The 12,042-nt window shown below is 41.4% G+C and overlaps 1 long non-coding RNA gene across 1 annotated transcript; it reads right to left on the reverse strand.

Annotated features, from left to right (window-relative positions):
• Positions 1-206: 206 nt before the first annotated feature.
• On the reverse strand, positions 207-9,604 carry LOC146978766 (uncharacterized). The gene is made up of 3 exons (XR_015037114.1): positions 9,485-9,604; positions 5,421-5,477; positions 207-591 (listed from the first exon to the last, which is right to left on the reverse strand). It is a non-coding gene; the product is annotated as an uncharacterized LOC146978766 (long non-coding RNA).
• Positions 9,605-12,042: the final 2,438 nt, after the last annotated feature.

Below are 12,042 nucleotides of genomic sequence, written 5' to 3' on the forward strand. Positions count from 1 at the left end.
TATTTTTATTTTCTTCCCACTAGAGACTGATCGACCAGAGAGCAGGCTGTTGTGACAGATGTTCAGCTCAGCTAAACAGGGGCTGTAATAACACACACTTGCAAAGACACATAGCCGTGTACACAAGGGTTTCAAAGCATGCACTTGCGCACACACACACACATACTGTACGTACACAAAAGGACACACACATATACACTCTGCACCCTGAACAAACCCCCTAATTTACTCTCTCTCCTCACCCCACACATACTCGCCACACACACACACACACACACTCACACACTCACACACTCACACACACTGAGAAGAAATTACTTTGAACTTGGTGTCAGGCGGCATGAATGCAGCTGGGAGCAACAGGGTCATGAAGCTCTTTGAGAGGTGAGATGAGGTCCAGCCTTTTCCTCCGCTGTCTGTCTCCACTCTGATGTGCTGATGGCCGACGGGGGTCGCGGGGGTTGTGGTACACGTTAGACCGTCGGGCCCGGCCATAAGGCCCTCTTTGTTACGGGTGGCACTTTGATGCAGTCACAGAGTTTCCACAGACCCCTGCTAACATCAGACAGCGGCGGTTTCGGCATCGTCATCCTTCAAAAAAAAAAAAAAGCTGAATTATTTGCACTCTCCTGGTTTTAAATGAGCACTGGAATTGATGAGCTTTACATCGTAACTCTTTTAAATCTCAGCTTAATGGCAATTATCACCCTTAATGATTTCTTGATCAGAAATATGATTTAGCCAATATAGAAGCTATTCCACAAAATGACACCACTTAATGAGGAAAGATGCTGCTGTCTCATTTGCTGATGACACAGTAATGGGAGCCTTTGCTTTGCTGAGACTTACTATAAATGAACAAAGACTTTTAATTAAAGAACTTGAATAAACAAAAACACAATCAAACTGATGGCTTAATTGATTCTAACTATGAGAAGTTAGAGTGTTTCATTCCAGGCTCGGTTAGCAAGTCTGGAACCACTGCCAAGATGTTTAATCATGTTTAATAAATTGCAGCAGACAAGACTGTATCTAATCTATTAATAGGCCCACATCATTACATTATGATTTGCATCTGGAAAGGGTCCAACTGTGGACAAACCCCTATTGATCTGAGCTGGAATTCTGTGTGAGCGCCTTATCTCGTGCAGTAGTTGTGCGTTACCTACCAAACGTGATTTATTTAAAAAATAAAGAAGATTTTTTTTTGCGAATACATTATCTATTTTAAGAATAGCATTTAAAATAAACCCACATTGCCTCTGTTTGTGCATATGCAAAACTGTAAGCATTGCAAATAACTGATTTCATAGAACAATGTTGTCGAATAAAAACACAAGGCTGAAGATTAGCACAGGGAAAAACAAAGGGAGCATCAATAAAAAGCGAGCATATGTGTTAATCGGCAACCCCCTGAACACACACACACACACACACACACACACACACACACTGATTAATTGTATTCTTCATTCATTGTGAGGCATCCTGCTGCTAATTAGCTTAGGCATGGTTTTGCATATTGTATTTATTTAATTTCTTCATGGGCTGTACCAATAGAAGGTGTAATTTGGGATGAGAAAAGGGCCATTTCTTGCCATGGTGTACACACACAAAGGGCTGGAAGTGCTGGGGCTGATTGCTGTTACTGCGAGGACTCTTTCTTTCTGTGCCAAATGTAAAACAAAACCTAACAACATCCCTCTGGTGTTTGACTCTTCTTTCTTGGCACAAAGACAACACTGTAAATCTAATGAACGGATTATGTTTACAACTCTCCTCTCATTGCATTTAAGATTAATTTCAACAATTCTACAGCTTTTTTCTGTTTGTTTGTGTTTTTAAGTTCGATACAATCATATTTTAGAGGCAAAGCTCTTTGGAAGTGCTTTTATTCAAAGTAGCAGTAGGTGCGACATCGGAAGATGGAACATTTTGTCGTGGATATGGAAAATGGTTCCTTAAAAGTTATCACCCTCTGGTTGAAGTTGACAGTTTTGCAGAATCAAGCGAAGACACTTTGAGGTGATTGGGCATCCAGCTGAGCTCGGTCGAAAACACATTCCATATGTATTGAGTCTTATAGTGGAGACCAACTCCAAGCTGCTTCGCTTTTCTACCAGATTGCAGACTTCAGACATGGAGTGCGAGTGTGTTTTGTTTCAGCGTACTCCTTTGTCTGCCGTATGTATATGTAATGTCTGAGCAGTTTTGTGTAGATGTTTGTCTAAACATACAGTAGGCTACATACATGTATAGATGAGGCCACTGAGTCGTCTGTTATGTGTCCAACATCCTTTTTTTCCAGCCATGCTCACATCCTGCTGCAAGCAAGCAACAGATGGCAGGACAGGGTTGCTGTGGTCGCTTCAGTCCGGTCATGTTTGCTAGGAAGTAATTGTGTTTTAACCTGGAGAGAAACTGAATATTACTGCCATGCAGGCAAACAAATTATAGTCACCTCACTGGTCGGCAAATGACTCTATTTGTCTCATGTCCAGATGGAGTTTGAAGAAAATAAATTGGCCTGTGATGCTGCACGGGCTTCATGCACCTGACTGTTTGCTTGCCCGTATGTTTGTCTGTCTTTCTACCTGTCTCTATCTGTTTATATCCTCAACAGATGCCTGTCTGCTTCCTCATACATCAGCCTGTCTGTTTTTGTATTGCGGCAGATGTTTCAGTGCTGCGGGTCTTTATAGCAGAAAATGCAGCAGAGGGACAGGAAAAAAAAACAAAAAAACTGCTCAAGTGGATTAGAGCGTCCGCACATTCACCTTCGCACTGTGCCACAGATTGTCTTTTGATGCCAAACGCTGCCCTGGGGGACAGGAATACTTACTAGAGATTGGTATGGTTTCATGATAAGAAGTCATTAGCATGAACATCAACAAAAGATCTGCCACGCTGATCTCTCGACAAATTAAGTCACTTTTTCTTCCTCGCGTCTCCCCAATTTTCAACACTCGCTGTTTATATAAAACATTCTTGAATGAAGTGTTCATTCACTGTCAGTTCCTGCTCGGCGTGCCAACTGCGAGCATCAAAAAATCCCCTGCAATCTTTGTTTTGGCTAGTGTGAGGTGGCAAGTGATTACCCAGAGTGCTTTGGGAAGTTAATGTTCATGGTCTACACAGCGGGATTCTAGGAGTGATGACTGAGGAAGTGCCTGAGGGCGAGCGTCTCTTCGCTGCCATCTCACTTTCACTGTTTCTGACAACGCGTTTACCCCAACAGATGGCTCCAATGCTCACACAGAGACACTGCGAGGCTATGAGGAACTGCGTGGGCTGATACAACACAACCATGTGCGGAGTATCCAAAACCAACTAGTGCGAATTAATGTAAAATTGACTAATGGGATCTCAATAGTCCGTAATGTGTTAAATGTGTACTTGGGCTTTGTCAAGACTTCGCCAATATAAAACTGTATCCACCATCACATCAGTTTGTTTCCTCTACAACTTTATGCACTTTTTTAATACACTGAAATACAACTGGTTAAGTTATTAGAAAGAGAAGGAAAAAAAACTGCACGATTTTTTTGAAAATCTATAAAGTAAAAGTTCAAGAAGTGAATCCCAGCTCATATTCACCGGAGGCTTAACTGACACTAAAGCAGCTTTCTGAGAGCTGCAACTGTTCTGAAGGCAAAAAAGAAAAAAAAAAGAAAAAGTGAGCACATCATAAGGTATGGGGATAATTTGTGTATGTGGGGATATGATTCGATGACACCTTGGTCCCAAACTGCAGCTCATTCAGTCAAGTAATGCCTCAAGTATTTTCTTTGCATACCGGAGAAGAAGAGTTCAGCTGTGCCTTCGGGCCACTGAAATGACACACAGCACGATGTCAGAGTACGACTTAGTGAGGGGTTCACTGGGATGGAAGAGAGAGAGAGAGAGAGAGTGTCAGGTTATATTATTGAACTACATCCAGAATACCCAAAAACTCCTCACCATGTTGGACCACAGATTAATTTTTTTAATAAACACGTGGCTCTCTCTATATATACAGTAACATTTTCAAGTCAAATATGAGTCCTGAGGAAAACTGAATGTTTCTGACTTTGACAACTCCATGTGTTTGTAAAGCAGAAATCAAAGCGGTAGATAGCAAAGCCACCACAGTGTGACAATTTAACTGACAGCGATGGGATTTGACCCCTCTGTAACCTTTTTAAAGGGAAAGTTTGTCCTTTTCATTTTGCTCTGATGTCTCTTAAACATGCAGCTGGTTATCTTAGCACACACAATGACTTAAAATGGGAAGAACTCAGCCTATTAGCACCTTTTAAAAGATGTTAACATCGATCTTGACTGAAACTAAAATGAAAAACTTGTCCACTGCAGTTTCCCGGAGCTTATGTGTTGGTTGCTTGGCAACCTTACAGCGACCGCTCATTATGTGCTAAGCCTCACATTTAACAAACAAATAAATGAGAGGTACAGTATTGATCTTCTCATCTGTCGGCAACAAATAATAATATTTCTCCGTATGTTGTAAACCTACTACAGTATTCTTTTAACACTCAGCAACATAAGTGTAGGCTATTCACTTTCATACTCAGGAGCAGTTTTGAATCAGTTCCACAGTTAACGAAGAAACTCTCTGAATGGTCTCGACCTCGACTTGCTGAACTCTTCTCCATAGCAACTGCTGCTGAGGCTCAAACTAATCATGGAAAAATGTGACTGTGTAGTAGCGAAGTTGAATTAACCATTATACACGGCTGTGACATAACCCCACACTATTGTTCAGTTATTCAAGCGGCTCACATGTTTTTGTGTTCATCAAAACTCTCAGAAGCTGTAGTAATAATAATAATATAAATTGAAATATAAATATATAATTTACAATTTTTCCTATTCTTGATACTTCTTCAACTATTTATTCATACAGTACAAATTCAAACCAGCAATGTAGTTTAACCCCAGCTTCCACAGAGGGCTGCGATTCAAGCACTTTTTTTTCAGAGATACTGGATTCTAGTTAAAAAGTTTTAATAAAAAATTACAATGGAAAAAATTCTAAGGCTGTTACTTCTGCCTAATTTGCAATTGGAAAAAGAAAAAAGAAGAAAAAGAAATCTAGTCATCGTAGGTGGTTGTCTGTGAGAGAAGCAGAAATCGGACATGGTGACAGTTTTCCCCGTATGGTTGATTGAACATTCCTGTGTGTGTGTGTGTGTGTGTGTGTGTGTGTGTGTGTGTGAGTCTTGAGCGGGTGAGTGACCACAGCAGAGTGTGAGGTGAATGTCACACCCATCAAAGTGCACAGGTAATGATGCACTGTAGCTGGCATTGCTACAAGGCGATAACCTGGATGTCCACTTACCTGCCCACACACACACACACACACACACACACACACACACACACACACAGAGAGAGACCCCCGGGCTGCCTTTCACACTAACCTGGCGTCCTTTCACAGGGCCCAGTGGAGCGTGCTGGTGTGACTCTACTCTCAGGCTCTGCAGACAGAGAGTAAGGAGGAGAGATGGTGGGAGGTGGTGGTGGTGGTGTTAAAGGTTAGGGCTGCGCATGCAAAAGAATTGGCAGGATAATAATTACCCATTGGCATTTGGCATACTTTGATTTTCAGAGTTTGTTTCCATCCTGCTTCTTGTGGGCATTGAATATGAAGTCCTACCATTAAAACTGCTACAGTATAAACCCTTGACTTGAGTTCATTAGCTGTAAATACAGACACGGTGCAGTATAAAGTTATTACAGTGAGCAACAGTAGAGGCTTTAATCATCCTGTTGATTAGGCCAGTGAGAACATACACATCATTTCTCATTTGTTTTCTTGTTCGTTGTGACCTGATTTCTTCGTGATCTTGACACAGCACGCTTTGCTTTCTTTAGTTTGTGAGAAAAAATTCAGACATTGCATTTAAGTAGAAAAAGTAATTATCTAGTGATCACAAGTTCAGACATCTTGAACTATTCAGACTGAAATATCAACACAAGCTCTTTTCTCATGATCATAAAATAGTGATGTAATCTCAAGATACTGTATCAAGCTTGTTATGATGGGATAACAAACAACACCATTTTTGTCGTGACCATGAGATAATCCTCCTCAGCCAGTCCTCCATTCTGGCCTTTTATATGCATCTGCACATGAATTGTGAAAATGTAGTAATTAGCAATTCTCTAAGCAGACTTTGATTTAATAAAGCATCATTCATGCAAGTAAACACAGGGATAATGACATATCAGTGCAAAAAAAAAAAAAAATCCACATGCATTAATATGCTGCACCATAAAAGACCAAACATAGCTGTGTTTATGTGAGTTTATGTATATAAGCATGTTGAGCGCATGCACATTTGCACATCTTTTATGACTTCAGACTGTGAAACCCCTGACAGCTGTTTGTGACTGGAGAAGATGTTAGAGCCCAAGAGAGAGAGAGACAGAGAAAGGGAGAGGGGGAGAAAAAAAATCATTTGTCTTACTTTATGTTTTTGCCTGAAAGCATGCGGCGGAAAGACAGTTTGAGAAAGGAGCGCAGTGTACCGTACACCGAGTGGACATTCGCAGTGAAATACTTGAGATTAAACCGACTCTACTGTAATTATTCTCCTGTGCCCTCTCGCTGTGTGTGGCTATCGTAGAAGGGTCAGTGGCAGCTGTAATTATTACACTTTAGCCCTTTGTTCCCAGAACCGTTTTAGATCATTGTTGCTTTCTGTGGAGGAACTGTTCACATCTCCATGGTTATCTGCACAGCAGGGTCACTTTACATTACTTATTATGTTGCATATGAGTAGTGACACATAAAAGACAAAGATTTAATGAGCTGCAGGGATGGTGACTTTATGGACTATGCAGTGATGCAACATAGTCTCAGTTACAGTAGTTATTAATATAAAAATACACACATTTAAGATAATATCTATGTTTAAATATATATTAATATGTATGCAGGAGGTTGACTGTTTTCATTCTCCTACAACCTACACAGTGGTCAAATTCGTGTTCTATTAGCCTCCTCATTCCTGCTTCTAGCATGGCTAAATGAGCCTCCATATTGGTTAACTGGGCTGAAAACATTCCCCATTAAGGTAAACAAGATTGTACTTTCTCCTATCTCCCACATGACTCTGCCCCTAACCAAATTAAGACGCTCATTTGCATAAGCGAGATGGATGAGATAGGAGGAAAATACTTTTCTCTCCGGAAAATAAGTGCACTGTTAGACGGAGTGGGAATCTCAGATGAGATGTCGCAGCCCATTAGAACGGCCATGCTTCATCCTTTTTTCATGCAGCGTATTGGTGTAATAACTTTTAAATGTTGGGAGCGTTTGATAAAAAGCTCTGACTGATAAAAAAAAAAAGAGTGTGATTGCAAAATGCTAGGAGAGAGTGCATTTTGCTTTATTATGGATTATTCGTGAATGAATCACAGCAGTGAGGAGCGCTTCCTTTTATTGCAAAATTACATTTTCCATGTATTTGAATATTGTAGTAATTACATATGTATGAAAAATGCATTTTGAAAAATTTTCTCTCAGTTAAGTTTGGACTTGTAAACACTTCTTCTGCACTTACAATATCACATAACACAGATATTATATTATATATATTTTTTCTTTTTTACAACTCCTCACATTAGTGGTGTTGATGCCCCCTCCACCCCCTCACATAAAATAAGTACATATGAGGAATACCTTACATAAAAAGATGCAACAAAAGACGCCCCTGCCTCTTCTCTGTCCTCAACGAACCTGCTCAGTGAACGGAGCAGCCAGACACACAGTCAGGTTTGTTTGTGTACTAAAAACAGCACCACAATTTACTGCAATCAGACACTGTGTATGGGCCGGGGCACCTGGGGCGCTCTGTGTGTGTGCTCCTTCCCCGTGGTGAAATTGCTGTCAACACTTTTCCCCCTCCTTTCAGTGGTGGTAGGCTCTGGTAAGTGGCCTGGCTCTGTCCACTATCTACCCCTCCCCCACTGAGAGGAACGCCATGCTACATTCACAACTCTACATTTACTACCTCCGGGCTCGCCGACGCGCACGGAGAAAATGGATGTTGTTTTTCTTTATGGCGTGCGTTTCTTTCTATACCTCGCTGTCTTTCATTTCTGTGTTTATCACTTCGCACTTGGTCAGACTTGGCTGCACAAAACCAGGGATCCGGGAGCAAATTGGTTTTACAGCTTGCTTTAGCTTGCAGGCAAATTAGAGAGAAGTGTCCTGTGAATTTGAAATATGATTTCTTTGTTAGGCTACTGTCTGCGCTGCTGCTGCGGGATGAAAAGCACAGGCAGCTGTAACCATCATTAATATAATGCAGGAAAACAAATGTTGAAAGATGCCTAGCATTTAAATCAAATCAACGCTTGGACCACAACAGTACTCTGCTTGTCTGAACTTCCATTAAAAACATAGTGCACTCAGGCAATTAATTTGCTGCTAACTTTGTCTCAACAACCTGTGCGATCCTGTGGCTTTGACACTTGTGAGTTTAAGAGTGACTCAGTGACTCAGCCCATTATACACTGATGTAGACAGTTAGCAAGGGGAGAGAGAAAGAAATTGAGAAAGACAGAGAGAGAGGGAGAGAGAGACCACCATCCCACCCCAACTCACCCTCCCAGGAGGGAGTAGAGGAGGCATCATGAATAATGCATCACTTCTTAATTTATGGCCAAACTTTAAATAGCGAGAAACACAGGAGACGCCTATGAAAATCCATCTTGCTACATTATTTGCTCAGTGAGTTTGCATTGAATCCCACAATCTAAAAGAGCCTATTTAAACAATATCCTGTCAATATTATAAACAGAATAATTTAAAATCCTTTGTCTTGTTTAGACAAGTCATAATTGAGACATGTTTGCCTTTTTGATTTCTGCATTTTGTTTTCTTCTTATACACCATTTCCTGTTCATCAACGCGTGCACACACACACACGCTGTCCCAAATGGCCTGTCTGGTTGAATGCTAAGATGTCCAATACAGACTGCAGAAGAAGAAGAGCTGCTTTGCAGGACTGTGGGCTGCAATGGCAGACTACCTATAGGCCATTAAAGGTTGCACAGGCAACACCACAAAATCAATATTCACTATAAGGCTGGCAGTAAAATCAGAGAATAGACTTTTATATCCAAGTCAGCAGGGAAGGAAAGATAATAAATCATAATAGATGGCGTGTAATGTCAAAGGATGATGATAATGTGTGCATAACATGGCATAGTACAATACAGATTGTATTACAGCGGCACTGCAGCGTTAAGAGCATCAAGGTATCAATATGAAATCAATAGTAAGTAGCTTACCTGTGGATTCGAGTTCATAATTCATAGCGCCATAGCCAAAGTAAAATATATATTGTTTTAAACTTATCAGCTTGTGCTAACTTTTGGTTCTGGAGGCTATGGAGCATGCTGAAACTAAAATGTGATATGCCGTGCGTAAAAAAACAGCAACAGGGAGCTGATTGCAGTCTGTGCAGCCTACCTTCACCCATCCTCTGCTCCTCTCCTCCATGGTAATGAGGCGTTGAATGGCAGCATGTCTACAGGCAGGGGAAGCAGACGCGCCATGCAGCTGTGGACTCCTACGCATGAGGCGCACACAGAGACACACGCATGCACGTTTCTTTCCCATCCCTCAGGCTCCCACCCGAGGGCCTGGTACTTAAATGGCACAGGGGTGGAGGAGGTGGGTAGAACGGGTTGGTAGAGTTTGTGATATCCTACAGTGGAGGAAGGAAGGAGGAGAAAAAGAAGGAGGAGGTGTGACCTGGGCGAGGTGGAATATGTTATTGTCACTCCTTTGTTTTCCTCATGGAGCAATAAAACAATATATGTTCTGTCTTCTGTTTGCAGACTGTCCATTACGGCTCCCTGCATGATTATTCTTATATGTGCATAGGAACGTGAGGATAGTAGATCTCTTACCTCCTTAACAAGACAGCATGGTCTTATTTACCTCACACTTGATCCAATTAAAATGATGGATGCTGTCAGAACTTCAATTAAATTCATCGCCAAGAAGAGTGAAGAGTGGAGGAAAGTTGCAATCCTTTACCTTGCTGTCATTCACCATCACATCAGGGCTCTCCTGACAATTTATCTAATTGTTTTGCCTCAGTGACAAAGTGCTCTGTGTACAAACTGCGTGGTGCACGAACTCCTTCAACGTTGCTTTGAAAATCTACCCCCACCTGTGGATTTCTGCTGCTTTATGCTCTGGGAGACATTGTGTCGAGAACACGTGGACGCCCTGTTGTTTTCCCCCCACAGCAGGAATCACGTCACTCTCCTTTCATTTGTGTGTAGTGGGCAACAGAAGGATCAGTAGTGGACAATTACTAAAAAAAAAAGCCTTAATGAGCCACTAATGCTTGGTTAGACATGCTTGTTGGATGGATGTTGTTATCCCCACTCCTTTCGAAGTCGGATAAGGAGAGTCCTTTTTAAATGTGAACAAGCGACTAAAAGAGAGGAGAGTCTGTCTGAAAATGTGCACCTCTGCATTTAAAGGGCCTGCCTGCGAGTTTTCTGAGCTGGCAAGGAGCGAATGATGGTGACAACAGTTTTTGACGACTGTTGTCTCATGATACTACTAAAAACTAAAAATAGCAGAGTAGTAATGAGCAGCACTGTGTTTTCAGGGCAGTTGGACTAACCTCAATATAGCAAAGATACTTTACTATGACTAGATGGCTCATTAAAAGCTGCGCCAATGATATGAAATGGTACACTTCCTGTCTCCTAAGTGGCTGTCGTACCTGTACCTCCACCTCATGTTAAAGCAGATATCATCGGCACGGCCGTTTCGGCTAATGCTGTGTTCAAGGCAGGCTTTTGAAACCGTAAGTTACAGCTTCAAGTCACAACTACGACTTGGTAGCGTTCCAGGTAACCCGTAGCTCGTGTTTTTACCGTCCTGTTGTCTGTGAAAGTTCCCTATAACGGCCACTCGTAACTTCCGACCCGTGAACTCGTACCAGATCGAACTGGTATGACTTCACAGGAAGGAAAAACACAAAGTACGAGTTTCCTTGAACGCACCATGAGTTAGCAGCCCCCGCCCTTGTCAGGCATCAATTGGTCCTCGTGCTACGTCACCACATTCACGCGCATCCCTTGGCTGCACACACAGCCCTTCATGCCGTTCTCTCCCCTCATTGGATAACACTTGTATCCCACAAGGAAAATTTTCTCCTCGGGTTACAGCAGAGCAGAGTGACGGAGAGACTCGTGTTTAGGCTGAAATACTTCATGTAAGTGATTGCTGACGGAAAATAGGACTATTTAGGACTTATATTAACAAAAACATTCCACTGATATCTGCTTTAACGTGTGCAGGATTTCCACTAGAAAAAAATGTCACCGGACAATTGTTTGAAATTCTGGTCAAGTAACCTATTATCTGAATTTACTGAGCTTAAAATGATAAATGATATGCAGGCTATATAAGAATGATATCAAGGCATGTCGATTTATAATCTTTTTATTGAAAATAGGGATGCATATTCTGAATATATTTTATAACCGATAGCCTAACCGATGCTCGTTAACCGATTAATAACAGTATGTGCATCTGTAACCATGTTTCCATCCACACGCTTTTATTTGCATTAAGCAATACCGAATTAAAAATGCCTTATGGAAACAGTAAAATTCGACTAAATATCATGAATATCGATAAAAAGTTAATACGGTCGATCTCATCAGATTTTCTCTTGATCTATACAAAGTTTATGCTGATGGAAACAGTTCTTTGCCGGATAAATGTGAGTTGCGATAATGTTTTTTGTCAATCCTGTCCTCTTTGACAAGAGATAGTGATGGCATTGTTTGCCACCAGATTTCATGCTGAGTTTATTTCCTTGAACAGCAGCTAATGTTAACACCGACTCTGTACAATAGCAACTTAGTCAATTGAAATCCTCCAGAAATCCTTCTTGTACTTGCATCCTACTTCTCACAAGTAATGACATAATAGGATAGTGTGGATGCACGATGTGAATGGCTGAGTGAGAGACATGTGTATGAATGTTAGGTTGC

The sequence above is a fragment of the Trachurus japonicus genome, chromosome 11 (genome assembly GCF_045865225.1).
Source record: "Trachurus japonicus isolate A0001 chromosome 11, Traja_1.0".
NCBI classification, from domain to species: domain Eukaryota; kingdom Metazoa; phylum Chordata; class Actinopteri; order Carangiformes; family Carangidae; genus Trachurus; species Trachurus japonicus.